General features: G+C 31.3%; 1 long non-coding RNA gene across 1 annotated transcript; it reads right to left on the bottom strand.

The window, feature by feature from the left end:
* Positions 1-7,286: 7,286 nt before the first annotated feature.
* LOC143070793 (uncharacterized) lies at positions 7,287-9,980 on the bottom strand. The gene is made up of 3 exons (XR_012976730.1): positions 9,902-9,980; positions 7,705-7,805; positions 7,287-7,398 (listed from the first exon to the last, which is right to left on the bottom strand). It is a non-coding gene; the product is annotated as an uncharacterized LOC143070793 (long non-coding RNA).
* Between the last annotated feature and the right edge of the window lie 14,492 nt (positions 9,981-24,472).

Raw genomic sequence — 24,472 nt, 5'->3', positions numbered from 1 at the left:
CAAAAATAAGAGAAAACAAATGACACAACGGAACCACGACGTTAAAATGTAACACACAGAGAAACTAACTATAATATAACAATGGCCATATTCCTGACTTGGTACAGGACATTTTTAAAGAAAAATGGTGGGTTGAACCTGGTTTTGTGGCATGCCGTTGTTATTTAATATAGATGGAAATGAAATTGAGATAGTTAGTAGTTATAAATATCTTGGTATTATATTTTCTAGAAGTGGCTCATTTCTTTCCACCAGAAAATATCTGCGTGACCAGGCGATTAATGCAATGTATGCTGTAATAAAAAAAAAATCCAGATTAAATAACTTGTCGATCGAGTGCCAACTGGATATGTTTGACAAGACTATTGTTCCTATACTAACTTATGGGTGTGAGATATGGAAATTCGAAAATTCAGATATTCTTGAGAGAGTTCATTTGCGTTTTTGCAAACACATACTGAGGTTAAAAAAATCAACCCTCAATTTTATGGTCTATGGGGAATTGGGAAGAACCCCGATTTCAGTTACCGTCAAGTCACGTATGATTAATTTCTGGTGTCGTTTACAAGAAGGAAAAGAGATCAAAATATCATGTTTATTATATAAGCTGTTATATTTAAATCTCAACAACTATGGTTATGATAGTAAATAGATATTATATATAAAGAAAATCTTTGATGACTGTGGAATGTCAGATATATGGTAAAGTCACAACTTATTTGAGAAGCGTTTGGGTTGTATTGAGTGTTCAGCAAAGATTAAGAGATCAGTTCATTCATTACATCCCAGTTCCTTTGTTCTAACAGGGGTGATCTGAGCCGGATCACTCTACCAGATCACCCCAGTTTGAGTTTCTTTGTTATGCATGCTTTCCTTTGTTCTGTAACATTTTGGCGGGAATGTCGAATCCACTATAAAACTTATAACTTGTACGGAAAAGACTATCTATCTAAATTCACGTAGAAAAAAATCCAGTGTATATGCTGGGATTCGAACTCATTATCTTTAGCATACAAAGCCACGACACATACCACTAAACAAGGACGACCGGATACGAACCATCATTAATTTAACATACTTAAAGGAAGCAAGATATTTTTTATAAGTGGGGCGAGTTGGCAGACCTTTATTCATTGGGGTTTAAACCCTTTTCGTTAATAAGTGAGTTGTCAGACAATACACATAGTCATGAGGATTTGAATTGCACCGCTTCCAATGTTGTGTACGGTATTTAATGTACTCTTTGTGGATTGATCTACGTCGGGGAAACTCGACAAAGACTCAATTTTAGAATGAATGATCATCGATCTAATGTAAATGATCCTAATAACAACAAATTTCTCTATAAACATTTCAATCAGCCTGACCATTCTATTGTTTCAATCAAAGTCCGGATTATAGAGAAAATATATCATCCAACTAATTACCCCATATTGAGTACACCATATCGTTTACAAAGAGAAGATTTTTGGATTAAAGAGTTGGGAACAGCCATTCCCTATGGATGCAATGACAAAATTGATGGTGTAGGTATTTTGTCTAGTCCCAGGTGTAGTACCGTCAATACATTGCAATTGTTTAATACTTCTGCTCGACGAAATAGAAGTCATGGTCACAGAAAATATATGCCACCTGCTGTACACACCGTGACCATTGATAGTCTGTTAACGTCTGTTCAAAAACCTTTAGGAATTCATCATATCAGAACTAAATTATACTCCATTCCATTTTAAACACTTTCTTTACTATTTCAAGAAGCCCAAAACACTTCCGTTACTGATTCTCGTTCTGTTTTGTATAGACTAGTTGCAATAATCATGGACATTGCTAACCATAGACTATTCAAACCTGTATCGACTACATCCAATAATGAGGAACGATGTTATTTTTTTAAGGTAGAATTCGCCAATAAAGGTTTAGATGCTGTAAATATTAGCAATATTTTCCATAAAAAATCTGTACAAAAAACCATACCTGATTACTTCAATAATAAAGCTACACCTGTTATTTCTTATACTTACACCAAGTCTATTGCATCCAAGATTTTCAACCACAAGAGAGTTTTAGAGGCCTTTAACCTCTAAGATACGAAATCCAAGCTTCCGGATTGTTCATGTGCATCGTCACAATACAATTATAGTCCAGCTCGTCGTGTTATTACTGGTGACCTTGGCATTGTTACCAATGAACAACTTAGAGAGTTGTTAACCAAGGGACCAAAATATAGAATCCCCCAGCCAATCAACTGGAAAAAGAATTTCAAGCTACTGATGGATGCAGTTGAGGACTATGCAAGAAAATGGGTAAAGCGCGAACCAGACGAACCAGAACTGGACACTTTGTCTGAATGGATCAAAGCTATTCGATCATGCATTCAGAGGCGCATACAAAAACTACGATGAAATATGAGTACTAGTGTTACTAACCATTTCATGAATCCGGATGTTGTGGATGCTTTATCCTCTTTGCATGACAAATATGTCGTTGTTCCAGCAGATAAAGCCCTCAATAATATTGTCTTCATATGTAAAAAACCATTATTTGCAATGTCTCACAACAGAGCTTGGAATAAATAAAACTACTGGTAACCCTACATATTCTTTAACATCATTTACCAAGGACGAAATTTTACAAAATCATAAATCTGTCCTTCTTTCCTTTGGTATCAACATCAAAGAAAACGAAGACAATTTACCTCCCTTATACTGGATACCTAAATTACACAAAACTCCATATAAAGAACGATACATAGCTGGTTCTTCAAAATGTTCGACTAAACATCTTTCTAAAGTACTGACTACTATTCTTTCTACAGTTAAAGATGGGCTTCAAAAATATTGTGATGAGATATATTCTACCAGTGGTGTTAACCAGATGTGGATTCTCAAAAATTCGAAAGATCTACTGCTTAATCTTCGATCACAATCTTTGCAATTTTGCAGCAACATAAAGACTTTTGATTTTTCTACGCTATACACGACTATTCCCCATGCTCCGTTGAAAGATCGACTTCACCATCTCATAAAACAGAGCTTTTTCTATAAAAATGAGAATCGTAGATACAAATTTCGGGTTTTGGGTTACACTAATTCATATTTTGTCAAGAATCACACTGAATCTTCCAGAAAATATACTGAAGATGATATTATCAAAATGCTGGACTTTTTGATCGACAATATATTTGTTTAGTTTGGAGGATTTATATTTCAACAGACAGTCGGTATTCCAATGGGTACTAATTGTGCACCCCTACTGGCCGATTTGTTTTTGTACTCATATGAAGCAGAATTCATTCAGAACCTTCTAAAAGACAAAAAGAAAAAGCACCTTGAGAAATTCTTTAATTTTACTTTCCGATATATTGATGATGTTCTATCATTGAATAACCCATATTTCAGCCAATACTTACATCTCATATATCCCAGCGAACTTGAAATTAAGGATACTACTGATACTAGAAGGACTGCTTCATACCTTGATCTTTTCCTCAATGTTGACGCAGACGGACGATTTCACACGAAAATATATGATAAACGGGACGATTTCAACTTCCCAATTATCAATTTCCCATTTCTCAGCAGTAACATACCCTCTGCCCCTTCGTATGGTGTTAACATATCACAATTGATACGTTATTCTCGTGCATTTTCACACTATACAAATTCATATACAGAAGTGTGCTCCTTACACAGAAACTGCTTCAACAAAGTTATGAGGAGGACAGATAAAAATTGACACTCCGTAAATTTTATGGACACCATCACGAATTAGTTGATCCATATGATGTGTCTTTGACCAAACTAGCTAAGGGCATTTTTACCACATGGTAGATTGTGGTTTGTCATTACGTCGTATAAACTTTTAATTACCGAACGTGACTTATTCCCGATTGTGACTGTTTTGCTGAGTGTGTATTCGCATTACTATAAGACGTGTTACGGTACTTATCTATTCCAAATTCATGTATTTAGTTTGATGTTATATTTGTAATTTTCATCGGATTTTGTCAAATTGGTTGACGTCTTTTCTATTGGATTCGTGTGTTATGGTGGTGAAAATTGATCACGCCTTCATTTGTTGGTTTTGATTTTGTTCAACGTGGTCTGTACGGTTTTTATGTTTGAAGTTGGATTCAGGACAAACTAGACATATATAAAATATAGTTAATTGCTGTTAATTAGTATTGCAGTGTGCATTGTGTTTGAATGTATTGTCGGTGTTTGGTTCTATTGTGATCTTGGGTCGGTCCTATTTCTATCTTATTATTTAGATATAATTTTTCAAATATGACGTCATTTTGTTGCTGTTTCAGAAATTGAAATGTCTGCGTGACGTAATATTGTGCCTTTTCAACACTTCGTATGTGACGTCATTGTTATGACTTTTTGCGTCGAGTCGGGTGTGTCTATTTCTGTGTTGGTCTTCAATGTATTATGTATTCGGGTTTTGTTTTCTGTAATTAGTTAAGACGTCAGTTTTATCATGTAAATCTTTTATATTCATTTGATAAAATTTACTGTTTGCAATAGCATAAATTGTTCTATTTAATATGGATGTTCTTATCACAAGCAGACAACCCTAGCCGTATTTGGCACAACCTTTTTCAACTTTTGATCCTGAGAATTGTACAACTTTGTACCCCCTTTTTTTGACTTTTATATCTGGGCGTCACCGGTAAGTCTTGTTTGGACGAGGCGCGTTTTTGACGTAATGAATTTTAAACCTGATGCCTTTTGTTATCTATTATTGATGTGTTTCTTTGCCTAACACGTTCTCCTATTTATTTGTATTGTAGTCCTGTATTATTGTTGTCATTTTAATGTTATATTTAACAATGCCATCAAAGTGCGAGGTGTGGCATGCCACAAAACCAGGTTCAACCCACCATTTTTGTCTTTAAAAATGTCCTGTACCAAGTCAGGAAAATGGCCATTGTTATATCATAGTTCGTTTCTGTGTGTGTAATATTTTTACGTTTTGTTTCCGTTGTGTCGTTTGTTTTCTCCTAAATTTGAGTGTGAATTCACATTACTATAAGACGTGTCACGGTACTTTTCTATCCCAAATTCATGTATTTGGTTTTGATGTTTTATTGGTTATTCTCATCGGATTTTGTCTAATGCTTAGTCCGTTGCTGTGTGTGTTACATTTTAGTGTTGTGTCGTTGTTCTCCTCTAATATTTAATGCGTTTCCCTCAGTTTTAGTTTGTTACCCCGATTTTGTTTTTTGTCCAGATTTATGAGTTTTGAACAGCGGTATACTACTGTTGCCTTTATTTATAGAGTGTACAAAAAATGTTTTTAAATTTGAACACTATTTATCAGTACTACCATATAATTTATTAATAACCTTATGTAGATTTAGATGTGGGAATAACCGTTTGCCCATCGAGACGGGAAAGTGACGCAACATCCCAAAATCTGACAAATTGTGTCACCTTTGCGTCTCAGCTGATATTGGTGATGAATACCATTGTATCATGTCTTGTAATTTTTTCAAAGATGAAAGATGAAAATACTTACCACATTATTGTAATAAAAATGTAAATGTTATCAAATTCAAACAAGTATGTTCAACACAAAATATTGTTGAGCTTGAGAAACTTTGTAGATTTATTAAATCTATTTCTGTGAAAGTTTATCCTTCTGGTTAATACAACTATATGTTTATTTATCATTTGTGTAAATATTTATCATATTAATTTTGTATTTCACGCATGTTATATCTTATATATGTTATATATATTATTGTAATATCTTCTCTGTAACTATGTATATGTTTTATGAGAATAAAGATCATTCATTCATTCAGTAAATGATATAAATTTGACATTACGGTAATAACAACAAGATGTTCTTAATAATCTAAACAGTTTTTTTTTTCGATAGATTATAGTAATTGTGTTGACAAATTCAATATTGAAAATGTATTTAATTCAAATAATTTTCTGATTTCAAGTTCCTTTATTTGATTTTACTGTCATTCATTATATCTGTGATACAGCAAATAAAAAACTTCAAGAACTATATTGATAAAAATTAATAACATATCAATGCGGAGTAAACAGTGACAATGTGCCCATTCAGACATTAAGATCATGTCGCATATATAGGACTTGGTGTTTATTACTACAACTTCAGATATTAACTTATGAAAAATGACTAGTTATCTGAGTTTGTGTGGATTATTTTAAACGGTAGAAAATATATGTATTTCTATTTTGATGTTAAAAATAAACAAGAGAAAAGGCAATGGAATGAATCTGTGGTATCCGTTATCTAAAGCTCGAAGGAAATGTCTATATTAACATTGTCACAAAACATGCATAATTTAGTGAGAGGACATCATCATCTTTTTATTGAAATATGTAGTCAAAGATAAATGCTTTTTTCTGTTCATTCATTCGTTCATTCATTCATTCATGCATCTTGTCATATGTCTTATGAATAAAAGTGAAACAATTGCAACTTTACACGTATGTACCCAGCAGACACAACAACGTTGAATCAACATTGAATAAACGTCAGATTTCAACGTTGAATTCATGTTGAAAAGTAGTGTTGGATTGAAAATTGATATGACGTTGAAAACATAACGTTGTTTCAAAGTCAGATTTCAACGTTAAAAATGGGTTGAATTTTGGTCTAAATTTGGTCGAGGTTTGTTGAAAACAAGTCGATTGGTGGTTGAATTGTGGTTGTTGTATGTTGAAATCAGGTCGAATGTTGGTTGTTCTGTGGTTAGTGTATGTTGAAATCAGGTCGAATGATGGTTGTTCTATGGTCAGTGTATGTTGAAATCAGGTCGAATGTTGGTTGAAGTGTGGTTAGTGTATGTTGAAATCCGGTCGAATGTTGGTTGTTTTGTGGTTAGTGTATGTTGAAATCAGGTCGAATGTTTGTTGAACTGTGATCAGTGTATGCTAAAAATAGGTCGGATGTGTGTCCAGGTAAACTTTTAATGTGGCAAATGTGGAGAATAGGATGTTTAACAATGGTTGAATTGAGCTTTTTTAACAGCTGAAATTATTACCCTTTATTATATCCATCAATACCATTTTATGCGTAATAAAACTGTCGCACAACTATATGTTGGTGGTTGGTGTACATGTAGTTTGTAGTTCTGTTGGTATACAATTTTGTGACTTCACTTTTCCTAATAGACATGATCTTGCTTTACTTATAACTATTATGTTCACACTCAAAATATGTTTGTGACATAACACAGTAGTTATATAACAAGTTACCCACATATACCCCTTACAATGTCAAACAAACACAATTAATCTGATTACTTAATTTTATTTTTAAAAAAATAGTCCATCTGCTAGACATCTTGTACTGTTGTTCCATATTGTGGTCTCTAATTTTTACATTCGAAACTTGTTACTACAGCATCTGCAACAGAAAAAAAACATATTGTACTATCTTTTACATAACTGGGTTAATTTCATTATTCAGCCCAAATAAAGAACACTAGTTTCATATGAATGATATAGTTATTTCTTTAAATATTTATCAATAGCTATCATGACAGTTTTCTTAAAACTTGAGTTCAGATAGTAAATAATAAATCATTTTAATAAAAACAAACCTAAAGATTTTAGTAGACAAAGATGCAGGGCCAATTTAAAAGAAATTGTGACCAAAATCTCACACACTTTTATGTGAAAAAAAAACAATGGTTTATATTTCAATACTCACCTCTTATTATTTCAATCGGTCAAGCTTGGACACCATAGACATATTTATTCTTTTTACCCGAGATGTACTTTACAAACATGGATTTTTTGGTAAGACATCATCTACAAAAAAAATACGTTTATTTAATTACAGCATTTTCAAATTATTAATTCCCTCCTGAACTAATAAATAAACATGCTTACAAAATTTGGACATCCAAAACCTTTCATTGGGGACTTTCTGATTTGAATTTTCCTCGGAGATCACTATAATCTATTGTTGTGATCTTACATTTTTTCAATAATTGGTTGAAAAACTTTAAGCCCAATAATTATTATTGTAGCATTACGGGAAGTTTGTCCAGTCGAGAATCAAACATGATTCTGGAATCAGTGGCAGATCCTGAAATTTTCATAAGGGTCCACTGACTTAATAACAGAGGGAAAGGGGGGGGGGGGGCTCAAGTCATGCTTCAGTGATTCATTATATAATCAACCAATTTTTCCCTCTCAAGGGGGACCACAAGCATTGAGATTTTGACAGTCACTCATCTTGAGATACAATACTGCACCACAATCACCGAGATCTTGACAGTCACTCATCTTGAGAAACAATACTGCACCACAAGCACCGAGATCTTGACAGTCACTCATCTTGAGAAACAATAATGCACCACAAGCATCAAGATCTTGACAGTCACTCATCTCGAGAAACAATATATGTCATACTTTACATCTAATTTTTTCATGATCTTTCATCAATAGATACTTTCGGCATGGTTGCTAAACTTTGAACCTGTGTTTACATTTTTCTTTAAACAGCAATATATTCCAGTCTTTCGTGATACGTCTTATTTAATTTTTTGCATGCATATGGATTAAGTTTAGACATTAAAAATAAAAGAATATTTGTTTTAATTCCTTGACTTTTTTTGTGCTGTAATAATTCAATACCGTACGGTCAATTGATAAAGCATCTATTTAGACGTTATCATATAGACCACTTTGAAAATGGACAGATCATTGTGTATTAATTTGTTATGGTCACACATGTTTCTTATCTGCCGTATTGCTTCATTGATAAATCCTCGGAATACATGTTGTGAGTGACATCTATTCTGACCCAGAGAAAAGAATTTGTTTGTTTTGAATGTGTTGCAAGGTCAAGAATGCCATGTGTTGTAAATCTTTGACTTGTAATTATATCAGCATATAAAACATGTAAAAGAACTAGTATGAGATTGCATAGGTGAACTTCAATAATTATATATTATTATTTGCCAGACGAATATATTTTTTTTTTTCAATTTCAACTGATGTTCCATGATATATTATGACTCCGCCCTCCCAGTATCTGCAATGATAGAATTCTTTGCCATACGCTTTTGCGTTAAACTACCAAATCAATGTTCATAAAAACACTCTCCCTTTTCAAGTCTTAACATAATAAGTTGCCGCACCCAATCAATGTACAAATATATCTTAAGGTCAACCTTGCTGTTCCCCGAGACTACAAAGACATGTGTGTATAATTATAAATTATATCTGATCTGCTTAAGGTTCATCATAACAAATGGACAAATATGGCCGTATTTTCACCTCAAAAACTACTCTGTGTACAGACTTACCTGTGCTGTTTGGAAAGTTTTAATGCCTAGCATCCACTAGATATATAAAATCTTTCTTGGTTTTTGATGCCCAGGGCATTTTTTTTCCTTTCTGCAGAAGGTGCAAAAATAAACGAATTACTTTGATACTGTCCACTCACTGACTCAGATAAACTCTTTAACTCACCTATAAGATACCTGGTGTCCATGTCAATTAAGGACAATGAAAACAATACAAACCGGTTTTTTACCGGAGGGAGCATCTCATAGTTGTACCACAACTTAGTCAATTTTCACACCTTTTGCATAAAGGAAAAAAAATGCCCATCAAAATCCAAAAGAGATTTTATCTTTCTGAAACACAAAATGCATTTAACTTTATTATATCTAGTGGATGCTAGGCATTAAAACTTTTCCAACTTTACAGGTAAGTCTGTACTCAAGAGTAATTTTGGCATGTAAATACAGCCATATTTGTCCGTTTGTTATGATGAACCTTAAATCACTATACTCATATCATGCATATGATTACGGTAAACGCTACACTATTGTATATCTTAAATTATCATATATCAATCATTAAATTAAACAAGAAATGAAAATTATACTTACTTTACACTGCTGAGAGCAACTCTTAACATGCTTAACTTGATGTGGTAATCAAATTGTCGCAAATAAATTCAAAATGTCGGTCTTCTACGCATGTGCCAATCCAAAAAAAGATATCCGTTTCAAGTAATTATAATAATTATAATAATTTTATCGCAATTTAAAGATTAATTTATATATGAAACAGTAATCATTGAATTTATTCAAAAAAATCATTAAACCAATAAAAAAGTCATCATTTAAGCAAAAAGGGAAATACACAAAATTTGGTTCAATCTCATCTTGATTGAAATTTTGGTCGACACTTAAAGTCATCAACCTTAACTTAACCGTTTATCAACGTTATATTTTCAACCAATTAAAGCATTGAAAGCATCAACTCAAATTCAATGTTGATTCAACGTTGGCAGTTCAACGTTGAAAATTTTAACCACAAATCAACGTTGATTCAACAACGTGATTTAAACGTTGATAGAATTGACGTTGATACAACGTTGATTTTACGTTGATCAACGCTACAACCAAATTTCAACATATTTTCAACGTCGGTTCAACGTTGTGTGCCTGCTGGGTAGTTGGCAATAATTCTAATGATTAAATTAAACTAAATGCTTAAAAAATAATCCGTTAACGTTGTGACTCTATATTGGGGCAATATATTGAATGTGTCAACGATTTGTGTAATGTACCTTTCTATTTTTGAAAAACCCACAACGTCTGTCTTAAAGTATATTCGTACAATGAATAAATATATTAAGACATATTGGTTACGCAGGTCACGTTAAATGAAACCTGTACAAGTTAAGAAGACACGTGTTTTTTGAAAAAAATATCTTTGGCATATTCTCTCGAGACCGTAGTAAGGGGGACCAACTCCCACGGAAGGGAAGGCCGCTATATTTATTGAACTATTATGTTATGCAACTGTTATGCTTTTTATTCTGTGTTGTTGATCTGAAACTGTTGATATATGATTTTACAACACTGTTTGTACGAAAACATTTGGTTGACGCAATTGTAAAACAGCATACTTGTGTGACCTTATTAATTCAAATTAAGATCAATTACTAGTATATATATATTACAAAAAGCGATTATTGAAAGTACAGTGTATGTCCCTAAGCGAAAATAATAGTATTTGTTTCGAATCTTTAATATCAAGAGGATACGATATAGAACTATTAATGTTGTTTTATTTCAGTTCATCACGTAAGTCAAAGAGTTTATAAATCGCGGTATGATAGAGTATTATAATAAAATCACTGTGCATTTTTGCACACGCGGCTAAAACGTCCTTCTGCGAGATTGTAATCTGACATTTTTTTTTATCTTAATGTTGAAAAGTCAAAGGCTGTAAAATGTAGTTATATTTTGATAACGGTGTTAAAACAAAATAAATGAACATAATCATCCAAATATCTATACCAGACAATATCTTTACATATCAAAACAATATTTAAATTTGTGAATTATTTAAACTCAAAACTCTTCAAACCCAAAATTTAAAAAAATAATGTGTCTTAGTTTGACAAGGAATCAATTTATATATTTAGAATGTGCATTTATATAGGAGTAGGTTCGGTAAAAGCTATATTTGGCACCAATTATTAAGTTCATTGTTTCAGGATAGTAAACTGGTTGTGAAAAATGTTGATGAAAAGACATGTGAGGAAGTTCAAAAAAAAGTAGTCTGTCGAAGTTTTATTCTGAAGCGTTGTTTTTTAAATCCAAAGTAGGTAAAAAAAAAAGCGATATTTTCCTTTATTTTGCAAAATTTAACAAGATTGTCCTGATTTCAACCAAATTAATGATTAGGAAACATAGCGCAAGACGTCAACAAACTAAAAGTGTCAGATATGTAAAATTTAATTAAAAAAATTATGCAAAAAGATTTATTTTGTCGACATCTTCGCTCTATGTTTTCTTTTCAAGAAATCAATGGCAATTTATCAATTTTCCTTGAATTTTGTCAATAATCAAAATAAGTGCTATTTATGACATCATGAAAAGAGCTCAAGTACGTAAGTTTTCAATATAAAATACGGTTTCGATATTGTCATTATATATGCTATGAATCTCTTTTGCACTTATGAAATTATTTTTTATTCAAATTTTAGCCAGTTATAAGTTCTCATTAAGGACCTTATCGAACCAACTTTTGGTGTATATTGCCAAAACAACTTATTACTTCACAAAACCTTAAACGTGTTCTCAGTTTAGGCTTAAGGAAAATATATCACTTTGCTTTTAATATATATAAAAAAAATAATAGTAAACTGCGTACCTATAGATTATTTAAACAAGAATATAACAAAGAACATTATCTAAGTGTTCATATGCCAGGAAAATATAAAAGCGTCTTTGAAAATTTCGATGTGGTGTGGCGCCGATTAGAATTGAAGCAGACAGATGTGAAAATAGATTTTGTTTTAATGATTCATGTATACACCAGAAACTCATTGACGATGAGAAACATGTGTTACTCAAATGCCCTTTATATTCACATGCAAGACAAGAGGTTTTTACTAGAGCAGTTTCTTTAAATAGTGCTCTGTTAGACTTTTAAATGACAATGTACAAATGAAAATTTGTGCTTTTATTCTGCCAAAACCTGCCATGATATTTTAATTCAAAGGATGAATGTTTTATATAGATAGAAAAAAGTTTGATAAGTCTCTCATAACTCTATTGAGAGTGGTTCTCGAATGTTTTTAAGATTGATTTGTACTTTTAATTAAAACATGCTGTATAGATTGTATTCATGTTTGTATTGTACATGTAGAGAGGTGAGACTATAACAACATATTTGATTTTATTTGATTTTATATATGATACAGATTGCACATAGTTTCTGATAATAAATAATACCGATTGAACACATCGACCGATCATGATTCTTATGCAGTATCGTTTGTAACGGTCATTTTCATTGGACAACGTCATCAATTACCGCAGCATCACTTCGTGTCTCCAATTAACCTAACTTGTGACCACCAGTCATCAATTGAAGCCGTCGGACTTAAAATTCAATACAGTTATCTCTTAATTAGCCATTTTTTTTTTATTATGAATACCATGTTCATAAAAAGGCTGCGCCAATAAAATTTAATGGTTGATTTTAGCTTGCACTTACTCAATTAGTTAATATTCATATCGTAAAAGTGTTTTCATGGTGTAACAGAATTTTCGTCAATTGACAATACGTAATAAAAATGAAGTTACCTCTTTGATTCTCTCCTCACTCGATATTTGATGAAGATCATTCTATAGATTCATTTTCAATTCAAAATTATAATAATCAAATAGTTTGCCATTTCAAAATTGCTTAAAGTCAATGAAACTTTAGATTAAAAAAAAATGATACATATGGTTAAATAACTAAATGGCTAGTTTTTAGTATAAAACTTATGAATATATACTTTTTATGAGGTGAATTCTTTAATATTTCTCCAAATTACATTTAAAAGAAATTAATTAGTTTTTTTAATTGTTGTCTACAAGAATCAATTACAGCTATATCCAAAACAGCTATAGGAATACCTGCTATACGTATATACAATTATCAAATATTTTCTCCTAGCATATGGAGATTTTTTGTATATCTATTATTGTTTCTGAATTATGTTGATATGTGTCCTATTGTTTATTGTCCTTTACAAGGAATAAATGAATTTTGCGTCGTGGAAAATAAAGTGTGATACGCCTTAGTTATTAAACATTTAATACTGTGGTCTGTTTCTCTGACTATTACTGACACTTACATTTTTCAACCCTTTGAAATAATTCAATAATAATGGCAGTACCATTAAAAGTATGGTTGATTTTACCTTGTTTAACGTTCATCTGCAGATTAACCCTAAATCTTAAATGGTTTTTTCCTTCATAATTTGTTATTTAAATCTGTCTTCAATCATGAAACTACAGTCAAACAATTCTTTTATATATGATGTGAGAAAATTATTATTCTTAAACATTTTTTCGTTCTATTTTTAAGTGATTCCTTTTTGTTTTGAAACCAACATTGCTAACGAATGCATACCTACTAGGGATTAAATTTATTTGTTTTTAAACACATCAGTGTTGTTTTATTCCGAAATCTGTTTAGATACATGTATTACCACTGAAACATTCTTTACACTGAACAGATGAACGGTAAATGTTTAATTGTACAAAATCAGGAAAATGACAGTTATTATCAAATAGGTTGTTTTTATGTGTGGTGACGTTTGATTTTGTTGCACTTCGGTGCAGGCTAAAACCCCGTTGAAATAGAACAAAAGAATGGAAGCTCTTTGTTAGAGAAGGCGAAAAATGCTAACTGTAATGTTTACTATAGTAACACAAAATTTAAAAGTTAATAGAAACAAATAAAATGACAATTTTCTTCTCAATTACGACGTGTTCTATTATAAAACCACCATTTGCATAAGGTTTCGATTTATCTATTACATAGTTAAGCAGAACAATTAAGATATCAAGTCGACGACATGGGTATCTATCAAGTAGAAAATGCATAACCTCCGATTATTTTGAAAAAAAAATACCCCGGACGGAGAACATATCAATCTATTAGTTCAGTAATTTTCGTGTCTGCCCTTGCATTTTGTGACTCAAGGAAATTCTAAAAAATGGGTACAATTGTATCGAAAAGAGAAAATCGACTGCACTTTTTTATGTTAGGGCTTGTTTGAGTTGAATATTTTGTCTTGAAAACGTACAAAGCAAGAATATTTGATACATCATCTCGCTTCAGATTCTATCATTTTTATATTTCAAACCTAAAGGTTGACTGTAGAACATTAAAAAATCACAGTACTAAAATATGGAACGCCACAGCTGTCTTATGTGGAACTCTGATATTACTTTATGTTGTTTTATTATTACTTAATGATATTTTGTCTTTGCTTAATATGATTTTGACGTTACGTGATGATGTTTTGATATAACGCAATATGGAATAGTAATTACATAATGATATTTCGATATTACATGATATGGTTTCGTATTGACTTGATATAGTTTTGTCATTTAATTTACTCAATATGGTTTTGTCATTACTCGATGTGGTTTCACCATCCATTATTTAATATGGTTTTGTCATTAGTCAATGTGGTTTTAACATTACTTGATGTGTATGTGACTTAACGTAATATAGTTGTTTCATTACATGATGTGGTTTTGTTATTTCGTAAAGTTGGATGATAAAAATGCATATCTTCGAAAAAAAATATTTTTTTGTGTGTTTTAACTAAAGGTTTATAGTCTTCAACCACTAAAAACAATCTAGTCTGCCCTTCCACGAAATATTTAATTAGAATTTTATTAAATGTTTATGAATATTCAAATATTCCACCTGACAACCGATTAGACAATAGTTTTAAGTTGAGTTAATGCAGACAAGATCATTAACTGATGCTCATTAGATAGTAGACACATTTGTCTTTTAAAATACAACTGACATATAAGGATCGTTATGGTGCTATGCCGATAAATTTATCGGTTTTCAAGAGCGCGTCATCCCTACAATGGCTTCCGTTTTTACGATTGTGAAAATTAACTGGTGTAATGGAGAGATAATTTTGACGAAGTAGACCTAAAATCCTGACTGGGTGTTCCTTCGTTTTCTTCTTATTGTTGATATGTTTCCCTCGGTTTAAGTTTGTAACCCAGATTTTGGTCTTTTTTCTCAATCGACTTACGACTTTTGAACACCGGTATACTACCGTTGCCTTTATTAAATCAGGTTCCGCGAGGTTAATATTTGATATTAATGATAGTAATGAGTTTTCAAATATACTGTGTAGAGATCAAATTCAATATTCAAATATATAGGTTCTATCTATTTAGTTTTAGAAAAAAACTAAATTACAACTTCATATAATTACTAAGAATTCGCTAGTTTACTGAAACACAGACTAAAAAAAAGCCTATTTTATTTCTTTTAAATCGCACATTTTCATACCAGTATTAACATTAGTTTATTATTTTGACAGCCATAATTGTTGCTGTTGAAATCATTGTTGACGTTAATAGTACATACAATTATCATGGTTATATCATACATGTAATGGGTATTACATCTATGGTTATATATACAGTTTATTGACTTCTTGTCCTTCATTTGATGCATAGCATTTTGTATTGACTTGCGATTAACTGGTTTGTTTTTATTATTTATGTCAGATATTCGGAGTCTTCTGGTTTTATCCATATGTATATTCGTTAAAAATTTTCCGACAATCCTCTTCTTTACTTTCATAATTTTATTACATGTAGTACAATAAGCCATTTCAAAAATAATAATAAAATCCTTGTTAATTTTTCAAGGTTTGTAAGAAAATAGATGTTCATTGTTATTGATAACATACATCTAGAAAGAATAATTTGCCACCAAATTTTCAAAATCGTTCATCTCAAAACCAAGGGCAAACCTTCCATTTTCTGTTTTTTTTTGTTTTGTTTTTTTTTTTAGCTCCTTAATTTTTATACTATTAGTTCATCCAGGTCTTTGTAAACGCTAGTTACTTTGAAACAGAGCAGCGAGCATCTTTGGTATATTATTAGCTCGAATATGGTATCGCGGTGCAATCAGATTTTTGTACAACATATATTTGTTAAACATTGCCTTACAGATGGTTAATAATGATTGTTGGACTATTCTTTGTTGCAGAAAAAAATTGAATTTGGTTTGAAAGTTTTTTATTTTGTTTAGTTTGCGCTTATGACTTATATTTGTAGAACTGAATGTGTCTTTGTCAAATGGTTGATACGAATATTACATTGTTTACCGCAAAATTCTAATGGCAAGATAATCTTTACTATAAGATGTCCAAATATTCTTCTTAGCTAAGAGAATGCCATTGTACCATTTAAAAGAAAACTTATATACTTTGTTACATGATACACAATGATGCATATTTTTTCTATATATACTTTTTTAATCAACCATACATATATATATTCTCAAAAGACAGGAAATAAATATATTGTATCAAAATTATTTACAATTCCTTTTTCCTTAAAGGAAGCCGAGCCGCATTTTTAGATATTTTATGCAATTCTATCATCCCTTACTTTAACATGCGTTGACATAGACAAACGTTTCGAAAGAAAATGCCTCTCCATCAATCGCTCTTCAAGTCTTGGAATACGCGTTTCTTGTTACTGACAGAAGATTGAAAGACCAACCAATCAAGCAAAAATTGAAACCCGAAAATATAACAGCACAGTTTCGCATCCTTTGTTCTCGACTCTAGCTGACCATTATCGTTTGGTTAATTGATTTATCAGACATTGCTACATATCATGTATAGTTTACAACACAAACGTTAAAACATCATATCAAATAACATAAGTACTTCTTGTAATACTGATTTAAAGAACAAGGAATTAATATAGCCAGAACAAATTAATGAAATAAATCAAGGATTCGTATCATAGGAATGGGTTTGTTATGCAGAAAAGTAATACATTTTCTTTAATTATGAAATAAATTGATATACTGTAATTTTGTAGTTTCATTTAGTAAAGCAATATATAGAAAAATATTCTTCTAAGAATAACAGAAAAAGCTGTGACAATGTATGTCAAGGTAAAACTGCCAATTTCATTTGCTCTCCAAATAAATTGATTATTTTTGTTCGGTTATGACAATTCAGGCAAAAAAAATAATGTTTCGTAATTCTTTTATTTTACCATAATACTGTACTTTTAGAAAATAATCATAGAACAAAACCCTTTAGAATGACGATACAGATACCAACGTTTCACGTTTATCAGTAGGTAAGACTGTCTATTTGTTGTTCCCTCCTAAAAAAAAAAACTTGATAAGTTCTTTCGATTATAACATTAAACGTGAAATATATTAATACATATAGATTGTTCAGTGTAGGGTGGGGACTATTATTGAAAGAAGAGCTTCTTATATCAGGATAGAGCTTAACCTTTAAAAATTGAAGTAAAACGTCAATTTCTTTAGCTGTTCGTGACAATTTAATAAGCAGTCTGACTAAATCCAACCCCACTATCCACGTTATATACGTTAGTTGGAACTGTCCTTATTCAGATTGCTTGATTAGGTCATTTGAAGTATTGTGTCAATTGGTTAGGTATAAATATTTTTAAAAAAAATAAAAAAATAAAATTCGAAAATGGAAATTAACATAAAGCTCGAATGCTCGATTATACCAACAGAACGACTAGCAAACACCTGTCATATTCCTTACTTGACAACTTGCACAGATATTTTCCAAAGAAAACGATGGGTTTAACCTGTATGAATGACAGTTATATATATTCTCGTGTTCATAACATAGACAGACACAAATAGTTATATGACAATACTTAGAATTCAACAGCAAAATTATGGAAACAAATATAACGTCTGCTCATTTATATATATATATATATATATATATATATATATATATATATATATATATATATATATATATATATATATAAGTACAATAAAACTAACACTTCGACCTTTTTGGAGTAAGGGTGAGCCTACTTGCAGATCGAGCATACCACTTTCGCCATATATTTAGCGTAACACAAGTAAATATCATATCAACTACTACATGTAGTATACATGATATTTTTGACACAACAAAACCGTAAGCTATCATTTTTACGCTTTTTCAAAAATGCGAAATGGTTTCAAATATCAGAAGCATTTACTTAAAATAAATCGACATCAGATTTGATTTAGAAAAGTATGATTCAATCAGCAACGGTTTAATATTTTTCTTGTTTATGATATATCATGAAGCTTGAAAGATAACATATTCCAGCAGGTCATACCGATTACTGATTACATATTGATTTCCCCTCCCCCTAATTGAAACAAAAAAAAACGAAAAAAAAAAAACAGAAATAGTATATAAACCCTTATAGAACTATTATGAAATCAAACAAAAACAAATAACATTCCAAGGATGATCGCCTTTAGAAATAGTAATAAACCTTTGAAGGTTTAAGCAAAGACGTTAAATTATTTCTTTGCTACACGAAAAAAAAAGTCTGTTGAGGAATCTAGTCAACATTTTATAATGCCAATAGGGTGGATTGAATAAATAAAGTTGAAATCCGTTATGTACCCTGAAGATAACCGTTTACAAGTGTCGCAAGACAAAGCATTTCAAGGAGATATTCCTATTAGATTAAGCTTAACTGTTGTTATCCGTTTCACATATTATATAGGACATGTTCCTAATGTCGTAAGAACAATCCTGTTCCCTTTTAACGAATTTATTTGACCTACCAAATTATAAAAAAGAAGATGTGGTATGATTGCCAATGAGACAACAAGAGACCAAATGACACAGCAATTAACAACTGTAGGTCATCATACGACTTTTAACTATTTACCGGGTTTGTAAAATCATGAGCAGCACGACGGGTGCCACATGTTGAGCAAAATAGATTACCCTTCCAGGGCACCTGAGATCACCCCTAGTTTTGCAAGGGGTTCGTGTTGCTTAGTCTTTAGTTTTCTATGTTGTGCCGTGTTTACCACTATTTGTTTGTTAGTCTTTTTTTTGCCATGGCGTTGTCAGTTTGTTTCCGAATCATGAGTATGAATGGCCCTCTGGTATCTTTCTCTCCACTTTTTCAACGAAAACTTGATTAGTGCCTTTGAAGTCTTATGTCAAATATGATGATAATGACAATAATGTTAATTGGTGTAAACTATTACGTTTTATTATTTGACATAAAAGATATTTCAACTATTTTAGTAAACAACCATGCATAACTTTCTCATTGGCACTCAAACAACATCTTCTTATATTTATTTAACTAAAATGGGGATGGGTAACTATTTCAGATGCTTTCTTCAATCCTACTAATCACTACTGGGTAGTCCTTATTTTTGTTATATTTCAGTTTCTTATTGTGTCTCAATAGAATGACGCAAATTTTTTTGCTTGCCTGCTTTTTTGTGAATTTCCTATTGGGACGTCACAAAAAAAGGTGACATATAGAGCACATGTTTGTTTGCAGATCAGTGTTTGTTAACATATTAATTAAAAATCATTAGAGAAACAGATTCCAACTTGGTAAATAGATTTCTTTAGAGTGAAGAGATATCGTGTCTCATTTGGTGCACTCGTACACTCTTGTTTATTGATCTACTGCTCTTGCGTATTCATTTCTTTTGGAATGTGATAACATGTAGTCTGTTTATTCAAATTTACACGTAGTTGGGTTGGGTTTCTTTATCACTTCACTACAATGCCAATCGGGCATCAGTCGAATTTTTTTTGCATACCCAGTGTATATTAGCTACAGCTATGTCGTGTGCTCGAACCGTCTGTTTGTATTAAGACAGTTCAATTTCTAGAATTTGACATAAGCGGTCATATCAGTACCAGAATCTAGGACAAAACGAGACGATTATAATTTTGAAATTTCTCCCACCTAAGTAGCAATATACCGACTTCACCTGCATAACGGATAGAAGTCAGATATATGACAGTTGTTATAAATTCGTTTGGTGTGTTTGTGCTTTTTATTTTGCTTTTTGATTAGGGACTTTTCGTTTTGAATTTTCCTAGAAGTATTTTTGTGATTTTAATTTTTTCGGTATTCGAGAGCATACTGTTAATACTCAGACTTTGTAAAACGTCGCCACTGTATAAGCAGAAAGTGTGATGAACCAGGGTATAATAAAAAAAAGTTTCGTCCTTTTACTTTTAGCCATTAAAAATGTACACTTTTTATAAAAATCTATGAGTTTAAATATGACATTGAAATTTTCGTCTGTCTTTCGGCAGTCGAATTTGCAATGCAGATTATTCTTATACTATCATACAGTTTGTTCATCCGGGTAATCTTACTTTCATCAATGTGTACCATGACTGTCCAAATGTGTGTTTGTTCCTGTATTTTGGAGAGAAATTGTTGGTCATTCTTATGACAATGTTTGCTAGAGTTCGCCTGAAAATGGTATTCCGAAAAGTCAATGTTAGTATACAGTGGGAAATATGTCCTTCATTAAACCCGTTTCATATTTAATTTTCAGATTAACCCAAAATAGATGTAGAAATCTTATTTGAATGAAGAATAGCATTTTTCTGAAATCTGAAAATTCCTTCTTCTATTATTATAAATTAAAAAATGTTTGTTATTGTCTTTTAATTTGTTAAATGACATCAGCATTTCAAAAAGCCAAGTTGTAAACAACTTAGTTTAATAGGGTGCAAATTAAGGCAACAGTAGTATACTGCTGTTCACTGGTCATAAATTGATTATGCAAAAATAAAATACGGGTTAAAAACTAAAGCTGTAATGTGTTCATAGTATTAGCTGCATTACACCTATCATGTAGATGCTACCGGTCTCGGTCATTTTGAGCTCTGACGATTCTCAAAGATTTTATGTTTTGTCGTGAGATGTGGTTGTAATCGATACATTACATTCTAACATTGGTACACTAATGTCACCTGGTTATCTACTGTGCTTTCATTGTCTGTTTTATAAGTATGGTACCTTTGATAACTGTTAATGCCATTATATGAGGAAAACTAATTTAACGATATATAATACAGTGTCACCTGTCTGTGTTATATCATTGCAGGAATTTTGACAGAGAGCAGTCACCGTGATAATGACAAAACGTTTCACACTTTGGGTACAAACTTAATTCTCTAATCAGTTATAAGTATGTTATAAATAGAAATTGATCTAATATCCACTCATTTAGGTGCTAATCATATCTCTGGCCTTACATTGATACCGTGCTATGTACGCAATGTTTCGGGTTATTTCGGAAATGTTTTTATTCCAGGAAAACCTTCATCAGAGACCACCCCTATTGTTTTTGTTTTGATGTGTTAAGTTTTGATTTTTAATTTATTTCTTTTTTATTACTATTTTACTTTAATTTATTTCTTTTCTTTTTTTGTTTAAATATTTTAAACAGTTTTTGAATTGTGTTTTTAATAATTACACTTTTTGTTTTTTTTTTTTGTTTTTCATTTTAACTTTTTCAACCAATGTTGAATTAATTAATTAAGCGTTTCAGAGTAAGAATTTGTCCTCAGAAGAATATCAGTTTACATGTGTTGTTTACATGATGGTCATTTAAATGTTTAGTAGGAACTTTGAGGTTTAGATAAATTATTTTATAGCTCGTTTAACTAATTCACCAATGTTTCTGTTTCTTTTGAAAGCTACTGATAGGTTTTTATGAAATTTAGCACCTATTTATTACCATTAATTACACATTATTAACTTAAAATGAGGCGACCCAATTTTGTATGCCGCTTAAAAATAAATGACTTTTCAAATTAGACATATTCGCATATTGTTGTTTTCAATCCAATGTTATGATCGTTTGGTTGAATGAGGCGAATTAATATATTCAGAATAACAAGGTTCTTTTCGAGTGTCTTTGCTGTCTTAAAACCATGAACATATCAATGTATTAGATTATTGATTATGGAATTCCCGTTTTGAATTTTCCTCAGGGTTCGGTTTTTTTTATGATTTTATTAATTAGATTTAGATATATTGTCTATAACATTTAAATTTAAAACACTAAGGATTTTGTACCAGAGGTATATATAACGAAACAGTATTTGACAAGCCCTTCGAAATTTGCGTGTCCTTAATGGTACCCATCTCGTTGATTATTTGACCTTTTGGTTCGTGCCTCACTAATGAGTCTTTTGTAGGCGTACTCACGTCTGGCGTACAACACATTACAGCAGTCGGGTATCTATGGTGAGTTTATGTACTATATCAAAACGTTCACAGTTTAAAAGTATGCCCCAAAATAACCAAATATATTACAAAAATAAAACACCATTGGCATGAATCACATCAATCACATGTGAGATAAATCCGTTAATTTAGTCATCTGGCGTCATACAACTGTAGGTAAAGGAAGCGACAATGCAATGGTAACAAGTTAGAAAGTTGTGTTCTTCTTTAATTACATTTAAAGCAGTGCAAACAAATAACTAGTCTGAGTAAAACAAATGTTAAGGATGTTCGAATGTCTTGTTTTGAGATTTTAGGGATTTTTGTCTGATTTTCGGAATCCTCTGGTTTAATTCATTTGAATGACTTAAAAAAAACTTGCATATTGACCCCCTTTTTTCTTTTTATAAATCTTTAACATGTATAATTGTAAGCCATCTGTAAAAGTCTTATAAAATCTTTATATACTCTATCAATATATATAGCTCTTCATCTTTTATATAAGCTTTGGATTTCAAATATTTTGGCCACGAACATCACTGAAGAGACGTGTATTGTCAAAATGCGCATCTGGTGCAGGAAACTTGGTACCGTTAATGTTATTATATATATATATACTAGTGTTATGAAAAACTTGTTATTTTGAAACTGAAAAGCGAACTTCCTTAAAACAGCTATTGGTCTCGTAAGCGACCAAATGTAATAATTTACTCATGAGTGTTTGAATAGTTATTCTTAAATTAAAGAACTATAGTACTGCAATTAAAATGTTTAATGCTCCGTTTCACTGCCGTCCCACTTTTTCGTAAAACAACCACACACACACACGGTTCAGTCTCTTTATAAGCTATTCAAATGGTCATATATATTTAAGAAATACGAATACGTTACTCCTTTTAAATCTCGGTCTATTTCTGAAATTAATTCTTACATACTTTTGATTTTTTAACCCTGTATGCTAACATTGCCCATGTGAAATTTTAAAATTGTTTGTATATACATTGAACGGCAAATATATGTGACGTATAAAATTTTCAGACGTCAGACACGCGAATCAATGAATGTGTTTGTATAAAGATGTTTGTATGTGTTCTGTTAAATTGTTCCTTTTAAAATTGTGTTACACGATGATGACTGTTGTACCCATATTTTAACTATTTTATTTATTATGTCTGTTTAGTTCACACATCATTGTAAATATAACAGTGCTTGTCCATTCGTTTTTGATGTGTTTTGTTATTTGATTTTGCCATGTGATTTTGGACTTTCCGATTAGATTTTCTTCTATTTTTGTGATTTTACTTTTTACTACATTCACAACTGGCAATTGAGTCAATGAACAAAAAATATGACTTAAATTAAATATTCATTTCTCGACTCGTTTTTCGTAAAAATAAAACGCCTCTAGTGTGGATCTATGACACAATATAAATAACCTTTCGTGTAAGTAAGAAACCGAGACACAGGCATGATCATATATTGTGTGAGGGCAACTGTAAAACTTGATAGATAAAAAAGGGGTGACCTTACAGTACATATTATACGTTGAAAACAACATATGCCTACACATTGTTCATATGAAATGACATAGGGCTATCATTTATATGGTAAATAGAGTTGTCGTTCTTTTAACAAATGTAAGTAATTGCTTAAATTACAACTATATGAATATAGTACGATAATTGAAATAACGAAAAAGTAAAATAACAAAAATACCGAACTCCGTGGACGGCTAAGTAATTATTTTCGTTGTTCTTCCTTACAGACTTCCTGAATGTGTTTATAAAGTAATGACTATTCCAGTTTCCTAAAAATCGTCATTGTAAGAAGATACCTTGGTATCAATTTGTAAAGTTTAACTATATA

The sequence above is a fragment of the Mytilus galloprovincialis genome, chromosome 1, assembly GCF_965363235.1.
Source record: "Mytilus galloprovincialis chromosome 1, xbMytGall1.hap1.1, whole genome shotgun sequence".
In the NCBI taxonomy this organism is placed as follows: domain Eukaryota; kingdom Metazoa; phylum Mollusca; class Bivalvia; order Mytilida; family Mytilidae; genus Mytilus; species Mytilus galloprovincialis.
Note: the sequence above shows the minus strand (reverse complement) of the source record. Positions and strands in the feature narration are given on the sequence as shown.